The sequence below is a fragment of the Miniopterus schreibersii genome (genome assembly GCF_964146895.1).
Source record: "Miniopterus schreibersii genome assembly, chromosome: 2".
Lineage (NCBI taxonomy): Eukaryota > Metazoa > Chordata > Mammalia > Chiroptera > Miniopteridae > Miniopterus > Miniopterus schreibersii.
In genome coordinates this window covers 102,009,552-102,029,111 of record NC_138102.1, presented here as the reverse complement: position 1 = coordinate 102,029,111, position 19,560 = coordinate 102,009,552, and the positions used below count along the sequence as shown (strand labels likewise).

The window sequence follows — 19,560 nt, the reverse complement described above, 5'->3', positions numbered from 1 at the left end:
CCACATAAAGGTTAAAAACGTCCTTATGCCTATGCCTCATGGGACAGGAAGGGCCCAAACAAGCTGCCTCTGATAGCTGCCCACCCTGCTCACTTAAGATGTTCCCTGTCCTCTGTTTTTATTTCAAAGTATGAAGGGAATCAGCATCTATAAAGAGCTTCTGCTGGAAGTGTTTATGCATATTTTCTTCCTAGTTTTCTCAGTAATCCAGTGAGATAGCCATTGTCAATACTATTTTAGAAGTAAGGAAACTAAGGCTCCGAGTGGTTAAGTAACTTGCCCAAGGCCACATAGCTAGTAAGTGCTGACACTGGGATTTTAATCAGTTAGGGCATCTCTAAAGCCCACATGCTTTTCTACATTAGGTCCCAATATCTATTTTTGTGTGTGTGTGGTAAAATACACATAACAAAATTTATCATCTTAACCATTTTTAAGTGTTACAGTTCAGTGGCATTAAGCACATTCATATTCTTGTGCAACTATTACTGCCATCCATCTCCAGAACTCTTTTCATCTTGGAAAACCAAAACTTTATACCTATTAAATAGCAATTCCCCATTTTTTCACCCCCAACACATGACAACCACCCTTCTACTCTGTCTCTATGAGTTGGACTATCCTAGGGACCTCATAACATTGGAATCATGCAGTATGTGTTATTGTGACCAATTTATTTCATTTAGCATGTCCTCAAACTTCGTCCATAAGTGTCAATATCTTTTTAATACCCTGTACCTCCTGATAGTCTCCAAAAGGAAGAAGGTGCCCCCGCCTGAGCTGAAAAGGGGAGGAATTAGGTTGTGATAAAACTCCACATTAAGGAAACTGTTGAACCATGATGAGTTAGCAAAGGACACTAGAATTTTCAAAACTTCAAATCCTGTGCTCACTAGCATACATGACCGCTGTCTCTATTTCACATTAAATAGTCAGAAATTGTATCATGTAGTGGCAGTAAAACTAACCAATTTGGTCCAGAGAGCTTCCTGCCCAGTGACATGACTCCTAACTAAATTCTATGCCCGAGAAAGGAAGCTTCCCTTCACATGGGAGCAGGAGCCACTTATTCATCCCTTTGTCAGACAAGCACTGTGTCATGTACGAGATGGTGGGTAGCTCCCATTTGCGTCTTCAGACCCAGTCTCCACATTCTCTACTCTGCTTTGTGACCCACAGGCTGACCTGTAGGATTGGCTTTCAGCTGGATTTGGCTAATTGGAGGCACCAGCAGTGAATTGGAGTGTGGGAGTGCGGTTGGCATAATTATTACCTTGGCTTTCTCTCAGCAGGGTTGCTGTGAGTTGGCTGCTCTAAAGGCAACACTTTCTGGCATCTAGAATGCAGCTAATGACCTAGAAAATGCTTTCACTACCCCCTCCTCCATCAGCAAAAATAACTAAAAGTAGTTTGCCTTCATGTGTCAAGGACAGTATTATAGTTTAACTGTCCTGCTTCAGGGCTAAATAAATCCAGCTATCATAATATCTGGAGGGACCTTGTTTGTCTTGATATTCCACAGAACACGACCCTGGGCCATTATACTGATGGCATTACGCTAACTGGGTCCCTAGAACGCAGGGGGCAGCCACTTTAAGCACATTGGTCACATGCATGCATGCCAAGGAGTTGGGAGATAACCCCTCGATGTTCAGGGTCTGCTATGTCAGTGAGGTTTCTGGGGCCCAGTGGTCCTGGGCATGTTGGGATATCTCCTTGCACAAATGAGGCACAGTTTTTGCACTTTGCCCCACATACCACATAGGAAAGGACAATACTTTGTGAGTTTCTTTGGATTTTAGAGGCAACTTAAACCATGTTCTGGTGTACTGCTCAGACCTAATTACTGGGTGACTTACAAGGCTATCAGTTGCGAGTGGGCACAGGAATGAAGAGGGTCTGAAACAAATCCAGGTTGCATTAAAGGCAGTCTGACCAGCAGACCGAACAGAGTGGAAGAATCTGTGGCAGACAGATGCCGTAGGGGGCCCCGGCAAGACTCAATGAGGCCCAAGGAAAATCAACTGCTGACAACATTTTTTACTTGAAAAGCAGCTCCTGACTGTTTGAGAGCCCCAACAGAGATTGAACATCTGACCTCGAATCACAAATGACTATGTCAGTTAAACTGCCCATCATGACCTGGGCATGTTTAGCAGCACTCATTGGAAAGTGTAAATGATATGTCTGAGACCAAGGTCTGCAGACCTGGAAACCACACATAAACTTCAGGGTCAGGTGGTGTAGGCTCCCATGGTACCTCTTCCTACTGTTTTATAACCCTCTCTCAATACACACCAATGGCCTGATGAGTAGTTCCCCAGAGCCACTTATAGAGAAGGAAATAGTAGGGCCAGATTTATTAATAGATGAACATGGTATGATGGAGCCAGAGGAAGTGATGAGCTGCTCAACTAGAGCCCCACTCAGGGATGGCCTGTAGGAAAGGAGTGAAAGGCAATCTTCCCAGTGGGTAGAGCTTCAGGTATTATGGCTGGTTTACTTTGTACCAAGAGAAGATGGTCTGAGGCATGACCACTTAATTTATGGGCAGTGGTTAACAGGTTTAGTAGGTTGTTCAGGGACTTGGAAAAAATAAACTGTATGTGACAAGGAGGACTGGGTAAGAGGTATGTGGATGGACTTTTGAAGTGTGTATAGAATGTGAAGATATTTATATCCCATGTAAATGCCTACCAGGGCATCCACTGTGAAGGAGGCTCTCAGTAATCATATTAGTCAGCTCAGGCTGTCATAATAAAATCCCACAGACTGGGTGGCTTAAACAATAGATATTTATTTTCTTGCAGTTTGTGGAGCCTGAAAATCCAAGATCAAGTTGCCATGTTTTCTGGTGAGACCTCTTCTCCTTGACCTGTAGAAGGCTCCCTTCTCTCTGCGTCCTCACATGGTCTTTCCTATGTGCATGCATGTAGAGAGCTCTCTGGTGTTTCTTCCTCTTTTGTCTTTTACCATCATTCCCCATTTTTATTTATCTATTTTAAAAATTGCCCCAGTTTTATTAAGATATTACTGCCAGGTAATCTTCCTCTTCTTATAAGGACAACCTATTGGATTAGAATCCCTATCTTATGGCCTCCTTAAGATTCTGTCTCCAAATACAGAAACATTGGGATAGAGAGTTTCAACATATGAATTTTGGGGGACACAATTCAGCCCATAACAATAATCAGGTGGTCAAAATGATCCATCCTGTGCAAATCTGTCTGTCTCTTTCCCTTACCACCATAGACATATAAAAGTATGCATGAGGCAGGGATGGACACTACGCACAGGCTCAATAACACACTTTTTCTCTCACCAAGGCTGATCTGGCTCCTGCCAGAGCTGACTGTCCAACCTGCTGGCAACTGATCAACACTGAGACCCTGAAATGGCACCATTGGCCAAGGGGACCACCCAGAGACTTAGTTGCAGGTAGATGACATTGGGTGCTTTCCATCAAGAAGGGGCCAGAATTAGTCTCAGATTGGTATTTGCTCCACACGTGAATTTGCCTTCCCTGCCCCCAGCACTTCTGCCAGCACCAGCATTCATAGACTTACAGAATGTTGCACTCATCACTATGCTGTTACAACTCAACAACTCCTCCCAAAAGGAGCCACACTTTTCAGAGATGGTAATGTGACAGTGGGCTCTTGAGCACAGAATTCACTGGTTTTATTACATGCTTCATTCTCTGGAAAGAGATGACTGAATACAATTGTGGAATGGCCTGCAGAAGACACAGACATTGTGACAGCTGGGAGGCATAACACCCAGCAAGGTAAATTCCTCAAACCAGCAGCCAGCATCTCCCCCATAACCAGACTGCATTAGTCTGGGAACCAAGGGGTAGAGGTAGCAGTGACACCAAATAATCACTGAAAGAAGTCTTGCTTCCTGTTTGACCTTGGGCTTAGAGAACTAGCAGGAATGTTTCTGTCAGGGAACGCACAGTTCATTCAAGTGGAAGTTGAAACAGTCTGGCCCTCAGCCATCTGTGGCTCACTGAGGCACCTCTTGTGCTGGTGGTCAATGGAAAGCGGTGGCAATCCAAAAAGATAGGCTCATCGAGGTCTCAGAGCCTACAGGAATGAAGATTTGGTCTGCCCTACCAAGTGGCAAAACCCCACTCAGCCTGGCAGAAGGTAAGACGAATGTGGAATGGGTGGTAGAAGAAGAAAGCTGTGGTTATCAGTTTGGGCTTTGTGGCTTGCTACAGAAGCAGGCTTGGTAGCAGTTATGCAGTTATATTTTATGTTAATTATTTTAATTGTTCCCCTCCCTCCCACTTTCTCCTAACCTCCCTCCTCATACCTTATGTGAAAGGCCACTGGCAATGGCTAACATTTTAGATTTCAGTTTGGACTGTGGCTGAATTGAATTCACTGTGCAATGATACAACAGTTGGTAGAACTTACGAGATACCCTGTGCTGGGAAAAGATAAGAGTGGAAGCAGAGAGCTCCTGTACCAGATCTCTTCCATTTGCCCCAGCCAGCTCTCTGCAGACCCAGGAGGCTGACCTGTACAGCCCGCAGCAATAGGCTCTCATGACCTCAAGGTTTTAGTTAGGTTCAACCAATGGGAGACATGAGCAGGAGATCAAAGGGTGGGGAAAATCGAAGTTGAGGTAATTATTCCCTTGATTCTCCCTTTGCTGGGTCCCTATGAATCGACTGTGTCCCTCCGTTGTGAGCTCCATACAGCCCTCTCTCTGAGTTTTGGTAACCATTCCCGCCTTTTGTCCATTCACCAACCCTGTTGTTATTAACCCTGGAGTAGTGCATCGCTCCATGTTGCTTTCACTAAACCCTTTGACAGCCCCTTTGTTAACCTGCCCTTAAGTACCTGCTTTGAGGGTGCCCTCTGTTTCCTGCCAGGAACTTGACTGATACAACCAGGCCCTGTGCACAGCATTGGAGTTACAAAAATAAAGAACACATAGTTCTCAACCTCAAGGAACTCATGTGTCTTATAGAGGAAACATTAAGGGACACTGTTGGCTTAACTGGACAATTATGGCTCAGGGTCTCTTACAATTCTGTAGCCAAGATGTAGGCTTGGGGTGCAAGTCATCTGAAAACTTCACTGAGGCTGAAGATTGGGTATCACTTTTTAAAAGTTTTCCATATAATGTTAATGATTACTTAGAGGAATATTTTTAGGACAAAATGACATAGTCAATTATTTCTAATTCATTAATTATGCACTTTGAATTGACTGTTCATTCAATGATCCATTCACTTATTCAATTTCCACCTCTAATGATTGAATGTTCTATTTTAGGGAAATTATGTCTATGAATTCTTCATTTTTCTAGCACCTTCTAGAAACATCTACATTCTTCCTGCTGGATTTTTTTCACTGGGTTTCTACATAATGAAATTAAACTCTGAAAATGATCCTTCCCACAAATCTCACACCAGGCTGCTTCTTTTGGAACTAGATGAAAGCAAAGAAGAGCAAAATTAAGTAGTCTAGACAAGGAAGAAAAAAATCTATTTTCAGTTTATATTTTATTAGAGGTGACTTGCCAGTCAGATGATATGTTAAAGTTATCCAATATTGCCCAGCCGGGCGTGGCTCAGCAGTTGAGCGTCGACCTGGGATCCAGGAGATCGGGGTTCGATTCCCGGTCAGGGCACATGCCCGGGTTGCGGGCTCGATCAATGACTCTCTCATCATTGATGTTTCTATCTCTCTCTCTCCCTCTCCTTTCCTCTCTCTGAAATCAATAAAGATATATTTTTTAAAAAATTATCCAATATTTAAAAGAAAAAAGAATGAGTAGTTTTATAAAAATCTTCTGTGTTCATTTAAGTACTTTTATGAGGAATTATGCACAAAACTAAAATTTGAGCTAACTTCAGCCATGAGCCAGAGATGTAGACTTCTGAGAAAGAAGATTACTACCAAGAAGGTCTCCTGGTGATTACCTGCGCTTAAATTTAAAAACAGCCTAGAGCAATGCTTTTTGTTGCTAACGAAAGGTTCTAGAAGCTTGAAAGCTGCTGAGCTGGCACCCAGGACCTGCTGATCAGATTGTGTCACCTTCAGAAGCTGGTTGATCACAAGACAGACAGATCGCTGAAAATTCTGGAAAAAAATAAAATAAACCACCATTATTAGCTCATCTCTTAAGAGCTGTAAAATTGCAACTACCCTAGAAAATCGAAGCCACAGGTTCTGTATTCAGATTCAGTGGAAAATGAATCAATTATATTTTCTCTTACTGAAGTTGCATTTTTATTGATAGATACTAAAGAATGTTTTATGTCAGTCAAAGAAATATTTCTAGCCAAAACTGAGAAGTTTATTAACGTTTACCAAAATAGTTTTTTGGTTCTTTCTGCTGCCCTCCATGGGCCTGAGGAAGGGAAACTGATGTTCTGGATTCAGCAGAGATTCCTGGGTAGTAACCTATGGATACTTCCAGTATGCAACATAGTAAATGCTTTTTTAAAATTTTCTTTATTGTTGGAAGTATTACAGATGCTCCCTTTTTTCCCCATTGATCCCCTCCTCCCCACATCCACCCCACTCCCAGGCCTTCCCCATACCAATGTCTGTGTCCATGGGTTATGCTTATAGACATATAAGTTCTTTGACTAATCTCTCCCCATCCACTCCCCCATCTCCACCCTCCCTCTGAGATCCCTCAGTCTGTTCCATGCTTCTATGTCTCTGGATCTATTTTGTTCTTCAGTTTGTTTATTACATTCCACATATAAGTGAAATCATATGGTACTTGTCTTTCTCTGACTGGCTTATTTCCCTAAGCATAATACTGTTCAGTTCCCTCTAAGCTGTCCCAAAGGATAAGTGATCCTTCTTTTTTACAGCTGCATAGTATTCTACGGTGTAAATGTGCCACAGCTTTTTTATCCACTCATCTACTGATGTGCACTTGAGAAGAATGTATATTCTGCAGCTTTGGGGTGGAATGTTCTGTAAATGTCAATTAATTCTATCTGATCTAGTGGAAACATTTAGGGTCACTGTTTCCTTATCCGTGGGGTGTTAAAGTCCCCTAGTATGACTGTCTTGCTGTCGATCTCTCCCTTAAAGTCCTCTAGAAGTTCTTTTTATAAATTTAGGTGCTCCTATATTGGGTGCATATATGTTTATCAGGGTTATATCCTCTTGCTGGATCAACCCTTTTAGTATTTTGTAGTGACCTTTCTGTTCTCTAGTTATGGTCTTCATTTTAAAGTCTACTTTGTCCGATATGAGTATTGCTACCCCAGCTTTTTTTTTCTTTTTCATTTCCATGGAAATTTTTTTCCATCCCTTCACTCTCATCCTGTGTGAGTCTTTTGTTCTGAGGTGGGTCTCTTGTAGACAGCATATATTTGGGTCATGTTTTCTTATCCATTCAGCCACCCTATGTCTTTTTATTAGAGCTTTTAATCCATTTACATTTAAGGTTATTATTGCTAGATACTTATCTATTGCCATTTTAATTCTTTATGCCTATGTTTTTCTTTCTCTCAATTTCTACTTTTTATTACAGCAGTTCCTTTAACATTTCCTGCAGTGCTGGTTTGGTGGTGATATACTCCTTTAGCCTTTTTTTGTCTGGGAAGCTCTTTATTTCACCATCTATCTTGAATGACAGTCTTGCTGGATAGAGTAGTCTTGGTTTCAGATCCTTGTTTTGCATTATCTTGAATGCTTCATGCCATTCCCTTCTGGCCTGTAGAGTTTATGATGAGAAGTCAGCTGACAGCCCCATGGGAGCTTCTTTGTAGGTAACAGATCACTTTTCTCTAGCTGCCTTTAAGATTCTCTCTTTGTCTTGAATTCTTGGCATTTTAATTATGATGTGTCTGGGAGTGGGCCTTTTTGGGTTCTTCTTGCTTGGGACTCTCTGTACCTCCTGAACTTGTGTGACTTTTTCCTTGACCAGGTTAGGGAAGTTTTCTGCCATTATTTCTTCAAACAGGTTCTCTAACCCTTGATTACTTTCGACCTCTTCTGGCACCCCTATAATGTGAATATTGTTATGTTTCATATTGTCCCACAGCTCCCTTGGACTGTCCTTCTGTTTTTTAATTGTTTTTTCTTTTTGGATCTCTGATTGAATGATTTTTTCTACCCTGTCTTCTAATTCAATTATCCGATCCTCAGCTTCCTCTAATCTGCTGTTTATTCCTTCCAACATATTCTTTATTTCTGCTATGTCATTCTTCATTTCCTTCTTAGTTTCCATATCTTTTTTCATGCTGTTGAGCATCCTTACAATCAGTATTCTGAACTCTATATCTGATAGATTGCTTATCTCCATTTCATTTAGCTCTTTTTCTGGAGACTTCTCTTATTCTTTCATTTGGGGCTTGTTTTTTTGTCTCCCCATTCTGGCTGCCTGTTTGGGTTTGTTTCTATATATTATATAGATCTGCTAGGACTCTCAGTCTTTTTGGATGGTCTCTGGTGCAAGCCAATGTCAGAGGCAGTTTGTGACAAGCTCTGAGTACCCTGGTTTTTGCTATCAACAACCCTCAGCTTGAAGTCTCCTCTGCTGGAGCTGGGTGTGGTTGAACAGGACCCAGAAGAACACCAAAGTCTGCTTTTCCAAGGCCCTGGTCCAGAAGCAGATCAGGCAAAGACTCAAAGCACTCTGAGGTGTGCCTCAGGCTGTAGGCTGATTAATCTCAATCTCTTAATGTCCCTCAGACTGAAGAAACTCCACAGGGGTGGGGCAGCTGGTTGTTATCAGTCTCTTAATGAGCCTCAGGCTGTAGAAACTCCTCCGGGTATGGTGAGAGGTTTTCCAGCAGGTTGGGGCAATTGCTCCCCCCCCCCCCGCCCCCAGGCAAAAGCAGCAAATCGTCTGCCTGAGAAAGATGACCTCTAAAGTATAGGGGAATCACTAGGCACAGGAATACAGATGAGTGCCTTCTGATCTCAATCTCCAGAGCCTGCAACCCTAGGTTCTCCTCACACAGCTCCAGTCCACTGTGCCCTCCCTCTGCTGAAGCCCAAGGTGAGTAGCTGCACATGAAACTTTGTACATTGGCCCTTTAAGAGGGTGCCTGCAATTCCAGCTGCCTCTCCCTTGCAGACAGAAACCCAGCTGCTTTTCACAGCCAGATGTTATGTGGGCACCTTTCTCAGTTCTGGTGCTCGTGGCTGGGAAGCCCAGCCTGGAGTTTAGGCCCCAGAGTCCTCAGTGGGAACCCCCCACAGCTGAGATATCCCTCTAGACCTTCAGCTGCTGCCTGTGGGAGCCCAGCCAGCCCTCTTGTGCCTCCACACTTCCTACCAGTCTCTATGCAGTCCCCACTTTTCCTCCTTGGTTGTGAGGGTGCTCTCCAGCTTGTCTTCAGTTGCAGTTGATTATTCAGGATGGTTTTTCTATATTTTAGTTGTAATTCCAGTTTGGTCTCAGAAAAGTATCTGTGTAGTTCCCACTCAGTCCGCTGCCATCTTTAATCTCAGTAAATGCTATTAACCTTATGAGCACTATAGCTAAAATCACCTCCAAACTACACATAGATAGCATCTGCTACAGAATGATGACAACTAAAACTGCCATCATTGAGCAACGTGCTATTTGGAAAACACTTCAAAAGATAAAACTGAGTGATTCATTGAACCCAAATTAGAGTATCAGTTATAAATGTTCTTTTGGAAGGATATTAAAATAATTAGGCCAGTTGAATTACAATGTTCAAATATATATTTACTTTAAAGATTTTTAAAATTTAAAATAATAAAATATAGCTCTGGCTGGTGTGGCTCAGTTAGTTGGAGCACCATCCCATACACTGAAAGTTCGGGGATTCAATTCTGGGCCTGGGCACATACCCAGGTGTGGGCTATTGGGTACACACAGGAGGCAGCCAATATATGTTTCTCACATTGATGTTTCTCATTCCCTCTCTCTCTCCTTTCCTTTCTCTAATATCAATAAACATATCCTTGGGTAAAGATAAATAAATAAGTAAATAAATAAACTATACACTATTTAAAAAATAAATCAATAAAAACAGAGCCTAGCAGCCATTTATAAACAGGGGCCTCTTGTGCAAGCTACACTTCAGGGAGAAGCCTGCACTGAACTGCCTGCAGCCTGCACCGTGTTCCTGCCATCTGAGCCAACACTCATAAAGGAGTTCCTGGAATCATATTCAACCAGCAGGGCTGAGATTCTCCCCATCCAATTGGAACTATGTATCTATCATCATTAATATCTTCACTGACCAAGTAGATCGGCTCCATTCCTACCAATCATGACAGTGCTTTTTGGACCAAACTGTGGGATTTGAAGTCCTCATTTGCAATGAAGAAGGCCCAATCAGGGACCAGGAGCAGGGACTTCTCTCTCTATAAGTCAGCTCCACTCTGGCTCAGAGAGTGCACTTTCCTTTTCCACTGAACAACGAAGACTGCATTTCCCCAGCTGGATAGGAAACACCAAAGATGTCTCATTGGACCAGAGTAGAGCAGACTGAAGCAGAGCAGAGCAGGGGGCGTGGACCAGAGCAGAGCAGAGCTATTTAACCCGAGAGGGACCTTGCCCCAGGGCTGCCTTGCCCCAGGGCCACCTCACAGTCATGCTGTCCCATCACACGCTGCCTCATAATTGAGCTGTAACACTACTGAGCCATGCTGTTTCACAGTTGTGCTGAATCACAATTGAGCTGTCTGCATTGAATAAATTTTTCTTCATTGGAAATTCCTGTTGGCATTGAATTGGCACCAACAGCCAGATGTGTCAGCCAGTTGACACATCTATCCAATGCTTTCAGAAAAGATGGTAGAAACATGAAGTTTCAATTTTTTAAAAAACATATCTTTATTGATTTCAGAGAGAGGAAAGGAGGGGGAGAGAGAGAGATAGAAACATCAATGATGAGAGAGTCATTGATTGGCTGCCTAGCCCGCAACCCGGGCATGTGCCCTGACCAGGAATTGAACCCCAATCTCCTGGATCCCAGGTCGATGCTCAATTGCTGAGCCATGCCTGGCCAGGCTGAAGTTTCAATCTTGCTATGAATGTCCTTATGGATGCCTTCTTATGCACAGGTGCAAGTTGTTGTAAGGGTACATTCCAGTGGAATTGCTGGGTTATAAGATATGTGAATGTTCAGCTATTAAGATATTACAAATTGAATCTAAAGTGATTACACAGTGGTACCTTGGTTTTCGAATGTCTTTGTTGATGTACATTTCGGTTTACGAATGCCATAAACCCGGCAGTAAATGCTTCAGTTTCCAAACACGCCTCAGAAGTCGAACTTGCCACACGGCTTCTGCTGAGGACAAGATCCTGAGGCCTCACTGTCGGCTGTGGATCCCTTGGTTTTCGAACGTTTCAGAACTGGAATGGTCTTCCTGAATGGATCACATTCAAAAACCGAGGTCCCACTGTATATTTTATCATCCCATCAGCAGTAAGAGTTTCTATTGATCTGTGAGACTTGTGATTATAGAACTTAATTTTAGCCAATTTAATGGGTTTTATGTGGTATTTCATTATTGCCCTAACTTGCACTTTCTATATTACTAATGAAGTTGAGCAATTTTTCATGTTTATTCACCAATTATGTTTCTTCTTCCTGTGAAATATCTGTTTTCATGTGTTCGGGCAGGTTTTCCATTGGCTGTCTTGTTTTTTTCTGCCTTTTTTTTTTTTATAGGCATAATCTGAATACTACTTTCTTTGTCAGCTGTATGTGTTGCAAATATTTCTCTGTTTGTAGAATGTTTCTGCATTTTCTTGTTGGTGTCTCTTGATAAACAGAAGTTCTGAGTTATGACTTTGTCAGATGTATCAGTATTTCCACTTAGAGCTGTGTCTTGGTTAAGTCCTTCCTTATGCAGACTTTAAAAAGATAGTCTCCTATTTCTAAATGCTTAAAGTTCTTACCTTTATGCATTTTAGTGTTTAATCCTTCTGGATTAGGTATCATAAGCCCACTCTTCAGGGCTGATTTACATGTGGAAATGATACCCACAAACTCCTCCCAGCAAAACTTGCCTGGGCATGCTCTGTAGTTTATGAAGCCCTCCTCTTACACATATTTTGAGTTTGTCATTTCCTTGCAGGCCAGGGACGGTAGAAACACGGGGACCCACACAGTCATAGTTACTTCAGTCCAGCCTTCCAGAGTAAATCAGTCTCTCAGTTCCCAGTTCTCACAGATATAAGGGCAGTAAAATACTTTTGAACATAAAAGGAAATGATAACCCTAAGGGCTTAATAAAGCCACCCCCCATCCCCGAAAGTATACTTTCTAGCCTCCATATTATGTGACTGCATTTTTTATAACCATTAAAAGGACTTTTTTGCCTCCCACAGCCCAAGACTAGGGAAGGAAAGAAGGCTAAAGGGAAGAGGGTGTCCCAGGCCCTGATGTCGTGAAGAAACAGGAGGCCAGGGAGGTGGTAAATCCCATTTGAGAAAAGGCCCAAGAATTTTGGCAATGGACAGGACATCCAGCCCCAAAGGGACCTTACCCGCTTTGTCAAATGTTCTCGCTACATTTGGCCACAGAGGCAAAGGGTTATTCTCTGTAGGCCTCTGAAAGTGCCTCCTGCCATTGCCCAGTTCCCCCGGGCCTTGGACCCCACACAGCCACTCAGCTGCTCGCACTGGGCCCCAGGGCAGACCAGAGAGAAAGCCAGAGCAGCAGCAGAGATAGCTGGCCCTGGCTGAGACAAAAGCTGGGGGCAAGGGGAAGCCTTCACCAAGAGGCCGCCTGTGCTTCGAGCTGGGTTAACATGTCACCACGCTGGTGGTGGCTGTGCACGGTGTGGGTCCCAGCGAGCCGGTTGTCCTCCTGCTGCCCTGTGCCGTAGGAGGGGGTTCCCTGCTGCATTATCAAGGGGGAGGCCAGGCTGGGCATCCAGGCCACTTGAAGACTGGCCCCACCATTGACTTCACACAGGTTAACTCGGAAGACAGGATCTCTGGCTGAGCTGGTGGGAGCCACCCCACCAATCACAAGGGCAGGTGTGATGAGATCTATGGCCCTGGAGGGGCAGCGTCCTGGGTCCAAAGTCAGTGGCTCGCGTTGCCGAGCCGGAAAAGGCCAAGACTAAAGAACTGGCCACTAAGATGGGCTATGTCTGCACTGTTGAGTTTTCTGTACATAAAAGTAATAAAAATTCTCCTTAAAAAGAAAAAGAAAAAGGAATTTCTATTAATACAACTTTAGCTACTCCTATTAGTCAAATAACACAAAACACCACTTAATGATCCTGAATTTTAAGACGACAACAATTACAAGCCAAAGACACAAATAAGTTGAAAGTGAAAAGTTGGAAAAAGATTCTATTGTAATTAATAAAAGATATCTGGGTAGCTATACTAATATTAGATAAAATAGACTTTAAGAAAAATATTGTTACAAGAGACAAAGAAAGACATTATATACATTATTGATAAAAGGATCAAACGATCAGGAAGCTATAATAACTATATCTAATAAAAGGGCTACAAATAAAAGAACTTCGAAATATACAAGGAGCTCCAAATATAAAACCTAATAAAATAATTCCAAAATATATGTAGCACCTAATAAAAAATCTAATGAAAGAGCTGAGCATCGATCGACCTATGATCCAGAGGGCACATGCCCGGGTTGTGGGCTTGGTCCCCAGCAGGGGGCGTGCAGTAGGCAGCTGATCAATGACTCTCTCTCATCATTAATGTTTCTGTCTCTCTCTCCCTCTCCCTTCCTCTCTCTGAAATCAATAAAGACTTTTTTAAAAAATTTTTTAAGATTTAAAAAAAAGAGCTCCAAAATATATGAAGCAATAACAGACAATTAAATGGAGAAATAGACAATGCTGCAATTATAGTTAGAGATTTCAATCCACCATTTTCAATAATGGATAGACCAACTAGACAAAAGATCACCAAGGAAATAGAGGACTTGAACAACACTATAAACCAACTAGAACTAACTGACATATGCAGAACACTCCATCCAAAAACAGCAGAATACACATTCTTCTTAAGAGCACATGGAACACTGTCCAGAATAGACTATATATTCAACCACAAAGCAAGTCTTAATCAATTGAAAAAGGTTGACATCAGACCATAGATAAGTATCTCCTTATCTGGTGATAATGGAATGAAACTAGAAATCAGTAACAGAAGAAAATCTGAAGAATTAAAAAATATATGAAAACTAACAGCACATTCTTTTTTAAAAAGTCTTCACCTCGGAGAGGAAACAAGATGGTGGTGTAGGTAACAATTGTACCCACCGCCTCCCGCAACCACATCAAAATTACAACTAAAATACAGAACCACCATCACTCAGAGCCTCCTGAAATCTGGATGAACAGAAGCCCCACAACCAGGGACCTGAAGACGCACCGAGGAGGGGCGGAGATGCAGGTGGATCAGGGCTGAATCCTGGAGACTTGGCCGCCGGCCCATACCTGGTGCTGCTGTTTAAACCCGGGAGGGAATCTCGGGGTGGAGGTTTCCTGGAGGAGTGAGGGGTCCCAGCCCCACATCAGGCCCCCAGCACAGGGCTCCAGGGCTGGGAAGAGACGTCCCCACAACTTCGGGCTGTGAAACCAGCAGGGACTGTCCTGAGGGTCGCGGAGGGTGCAGGAGCCCCAGCAGCTCCTCTTAAAGGGCCGGCGCACGGACTCACTCAGATGTGTTCCCTCTGGGCCCCAGGACTGGGCTGCAGCTTGAAAGGAACCTGGGACATTCGAGGAGAAACTAACCTGCCTGAAATTGGGGCAAGAGGTGGAGGGGCAGCTTCCTCCCAGACAGAAGAGCTGGCAGAGGCCATTGCTCCTTTGGCGAGCCCTCCCTGCACACAGTGGGCAGGCAGGCGCCATATTTGAATCGCCAGCACCTGACTCACACCTTTGGCCCCGCCCCGTGATTCCCGAAAACCCCGCCCCTCCCTACATGTAGGCTCAACCAAGCCATTTCCAGTGGCTTTTCTGGGCAAGTGGACTCTCCAGCCTTACACTTAGGACTTTCCTAAAATCTCTCAAACAAGCAACAGTGTGCCCCATACATCTTGATAAGTGGCCCAAGGCTTGATACTAGTGGCAGCCTGCATTGGTTCATAGCTGGGCCTCTCCTGAACAATGCCAAGCCCAGCACAAGTAGCAGCCAACTACGGATTGCTGTGTAGCTCATGGTGGGTGGCCCTGGGCAAGGCACTGGCAGAGGCTGACTTTGTACCTCCCGGGAGGCCCCAGAGACAGTGCACCTGGTGGTCAGACTCAACCACACTGGATTACAACCCTTCCACATCCTTGAGTGACACACTGTAGGAGCACACTTGGTGAACACCAAAGCTCCACTGAAGTAAATCCTGCTCCATAGAGGTGTCTCCAGCACAGCAGCTCTTTGGCTGTAGTTGCAGCTGGTCCTCAAAGCCAATTGGCCTGGGGGTCAATTCCTCCCCGTGATGCCAACAGCAACCAAGGCTCAATTACAACAGGTCAGAGCACACAGTCCACACAGGGGAGCACCTAGAAGGCCCAGCTCTGGTGACTGGGGAGGCTGAGCCAATGGACCCTACAGGACACCTACTATACAAAGCCACTCTACAAATTCCAGGAGACATAGCAGCTCTACCTAATACACAGAAACAAACACCTGGAAGCAGCCAAAATGTGGAGGCAAAGAAACATGTCACAAAGGAAATAACAGAAGAAATCTCTAGAAGAGGAACTAAATGAAATAGATCCAAGCAAGCTAACAGATACAGAGTTCAGAATTTTGTTTATAAGGATGTTTAGCCATATTAGTAAGAGTTTTACAAAAATGACTAAGAAAATCGATGACATAGTAAAATACAATTTGAAATGAAGGCTACACGAACTGAAATGAAGAATAATTTACAGGGAATCAACAGTAGAGTAGAGGACACTGAGAATCAAATCAGCAATTTGGAACATGAGGAAACAAAAAACACCCAACCAGAAGAGCAAAAAGAAAAAAGAATCCAGAAATATGAAGATAGCATAAGGAGCCTCTGGGACAACTTCGAGCGGCCCAACATTTGTATTATTGGGGTGCCAGAAGGAGAGGAAAGAGAGTAAAAATTGAAAACCTATTTGAAAAAATAATTATAGAAAACTTCCCCTACCTCAGGAAAGAAATAGACTTACAAGTCCAGGAAGCACAGAGGGTCCCAAACAAGAGGAATCCAAAGAGGCCCACAGCAAGACACATCATAATTAAAATGCCAAAGGTTAAAGACAAAGAGAGAATCTTAAAAGCAGCAAGAGAAAAGCAGTTAGTTACTTACAAGGGAGCACCCATACAACTGTCAGCTGATTTCTCAACAGAAACTTTGCAGGCCAGAAGGGAGTGGCAAGAAATATTCAAAGTGATGAAAAATAAGAAACTCTAACTAAGATTGCTCTACCCAGCAAAGCTATCCTTTAGAACTGAAGGTCAGATAAAGAGCTTCACAGATAAGAAATAGCTAAAGGAGTTGATTACCACCAGACTACCACTACAGGAAATGTTGAAGGGTCTCCTTTAAGAAGCTAATGAACAAAAGAATCTGATGAACTAAATAGATCCAGAGACATTGATACATGTAACAGATGATCATTTTTCAGAGGAAAGAGGGAAGGGGGGTGGAGGGTGGGAAGAGATATACCAAAGAAGTTATAGGCATATATGCATAACCCATGGACACAGTCAATAATGGAGTGAAGGCCTGGGGAGGGGGTGGGAGTGAGGAGGAGGGGGTCAATTGGGGGGAAAATGGTACACCTGTAATACTTTCAACAATAAAGATAAATTTAAAAAAAATTTTTTTCACCTGAGGATATGTCTATTGATTTTAGAGAAAGGAAAGAAAGAGAGAGAGAGAGGAGAGAGAGAAACATCTGCACCTGTGCCCATCCCGACAGAGGATGGAATCCTCGACCCAGGCATGCTCCCTGACTGGGAATCGAATCCACAACCCTTTGGTACACAACATGATGCTCCAACCAAACTGAGCCACCCAGTCAGGGCTAAACAACACATTCTTAAACAACAATTAGGTCAATGAAGAAATCACAAGATAAATTAGAAAATATTTGAGATGAATGACAGTGAAAACACAACACACCAAAATCTATGGGATGCAGCTAACCAGTGCACAGAAGAAAACTTACAGCTCTAAATGACTACATTAAGAAAGAAAAAAGATCTCAAATCAATAACTGTACACCTTAACAAACTAGATAAGAGCAAACTAAATCCAAAGTTAGAGGAAGGAAGGAAATAATAATGATTAGAGTGGAGATAAACAAAATTGAGAACAGAAAAACAATTTTAAAAAATCAAGGAAACCAAACGTTGGTTCTTTGAAAAGTCAACAAAATTAAGGAAAAGAAAAACAAAGTAGGTTCAAAATACTAAAATCAGAACTAAAAGTGGGGGCATTACTACTAACATTACAGAAATGAAAAGTAACACTTAAAAAAAAAATACTATAGCCCGGCTGGCGTCGCTCAGAGGTTGAGCGTCAATCTATGATCCAGGAGATCCTGGTTTGATTCCCAGTCAGGGCACATGCCCGGGTTGCAGGCTCAATCCCCAGTGGGGGACATTCAGGAGACAGCCAATCAAAGACTCCCTCATCATTGATGTTTCTCTTTCTCTCTCTCTCTCTCTCTCCAATCAATAGACTTTTTTTAAAAAACCATCTTTTTTTTTAAATATATATATCTTTATTGATTTCAGAGAGAGGAAAGGAGAGGGAGAGAGAGAGATAGAAACATCAATGATGAGAGAGTCATTGATAGAGCCCACAACCCAGGCATGTGCCCTGACCGGGAATCGAACCCTGATCACCTGGATCCCAGGTCGAAGCTCAACCACTGAGCCACGCCCGGCCGGGCAATAGACTTTTTAAAAAAAAAAATACTATGAAAAATTAAAATCCAACAAAGTAGAGAACCTACAAGAAATGCACAAATTCCTTGAAATGCCCAAAGTACCAAAACTGATTCAAGGAGAAAAAGAAAATCTTTAAAAGTCTGTAACAAGTGAAGATATTCAATTAGTGTTCAAAAATTTCCAAGCCCAGCTGGTGTTGCTCAGTGGCTGAGTGTTGATCTAGGAAGCAAGAGGTCACTGTTTGATTCCTGGTCAGGGCACATGCCCAGGTTGTGGGCTCAATCCTCAGTAGGGGGTGTGCAGGAGGTAGCCAATCGATGATGTTTCTCTCTCATCATCAATGTTTCTCTCTCTATCCCTCTCCCTTCCTCTCTCTCTAAAAATCAATAAAAACTTTTTTTTTTTTTTAATTGCAAAGAAAAGGCCAGGAACAGATGGTTTCACTGGTGAATTGTACCAAATATTTAAAGAAAAATTGACACCAATCTTTCTTAAAGTCTTCCAAAAAAATAGTACAAAAGAGAACACTTCTGAACCCTTTCATGAGGCCAGCATTACTCTAATACCAAAGCCAGACAAAAATATTACAAGGAAACGAAACTACAAACCAGTATGTTTTATGAATATAGACACAAAAATCCTCAAAATAATAGCAAACATAACCCTGGATTTTCCCCAGGATTGCAAGTGGTCCAACATTTGAAAATCAATCAATAAAACAGAGCACATTAATATAATGAAAAGGGGGCGGGGAACCCACGATTATCTCAGTTGATTCAGAAAAAAGCATTTAACACAATTCAACACCCTTTCATGACAAAAGTACTCAACAAACTAGGAATAGAAGACAACTTCCTCAATATGTTAAAGGGCATGTTTGAAAACCCATAGCTAACATACTTAATGGTGAAAGTCTGAAAGGTTTCCCCATATGATCAGGAACAAGACAAAAATGCCCATTTTCACTGCCTTCTTGTCAACATTGTACTAGAGGTCCTAGCCAGAGCAATAAGGAAGAAAAACAAGGCATCCAAATTGAAAAAGAGCAAGTAAAAGTACTCATAGATGATATAATCTTTTATATTTTATCTCCTAAAGAATCCACAAGGAAAGTTTAGAGCTAATAAATTACTTCAGAAAAGTTACAGGATACAATGTCAACATACAAAAAATTAGATATATTTCTATGCACTAACAATGAACCATCTGAAAAGTAAGGAAACAATTCCACTTATAAAACCATCAAAAAGAATAAAATACTTAGGAATAAATTTCACCAAGAAAGTTCAAGACTTGTACACTACAAAACTACAAAACATTGTTGAAATAAATAAAAGAAGACCTAAATAAATAGAAAGATGTCTAGAAAGATGTGTTCATAGATTGGAATATTGGTAATGGCAATAACCTCCCAAGTGATAAACAGATTCAGTGCAATCTATGTAAAATTCCAACTGCTTTTTACCCCCAGAAATAAACAAGATGATCCTAAAATTTATGTAGAATTCCAAGGGACTCTAAATAACCAAAGAAATCTTGAAAAAACAAGACCAAAGTTGGAGGATTCACATCTTCCTATTTTAACTTACTACAAAGCCACAGTGATCAAAACAGTGTGATACTGGTGTAAGGGTAAATATATAGATCAATGAGAAAGAACTGATAGTCCAAAACTAAACTCATATATTTATAGTCAACTGAATGCGTAAAGGGATG

The 19,560-nt window shown here is 42.3% G+C and overlaps 1 pseudogene across 1 annotated transcript; it reads left to right on the top strand.

Moving 5' to 3' along the window:
• Window positions 1-6,120: 6,120 nt before the first annotated feature.
• LOC308552494 (protein SPO16 homolog pseudogene) lies at window positions 6,121-9,613 on the top strand (annotated as a pseudogene). Its single transcript has 2 exons — window positions 6,121-6,452; window positions 9,447-9,613. The product of its transcript is annotated as a protein SPO16 homolog pseudogene (transcript).
• Window positions 9,614-19,560: the final 9,947 nt, after the last annotated feature.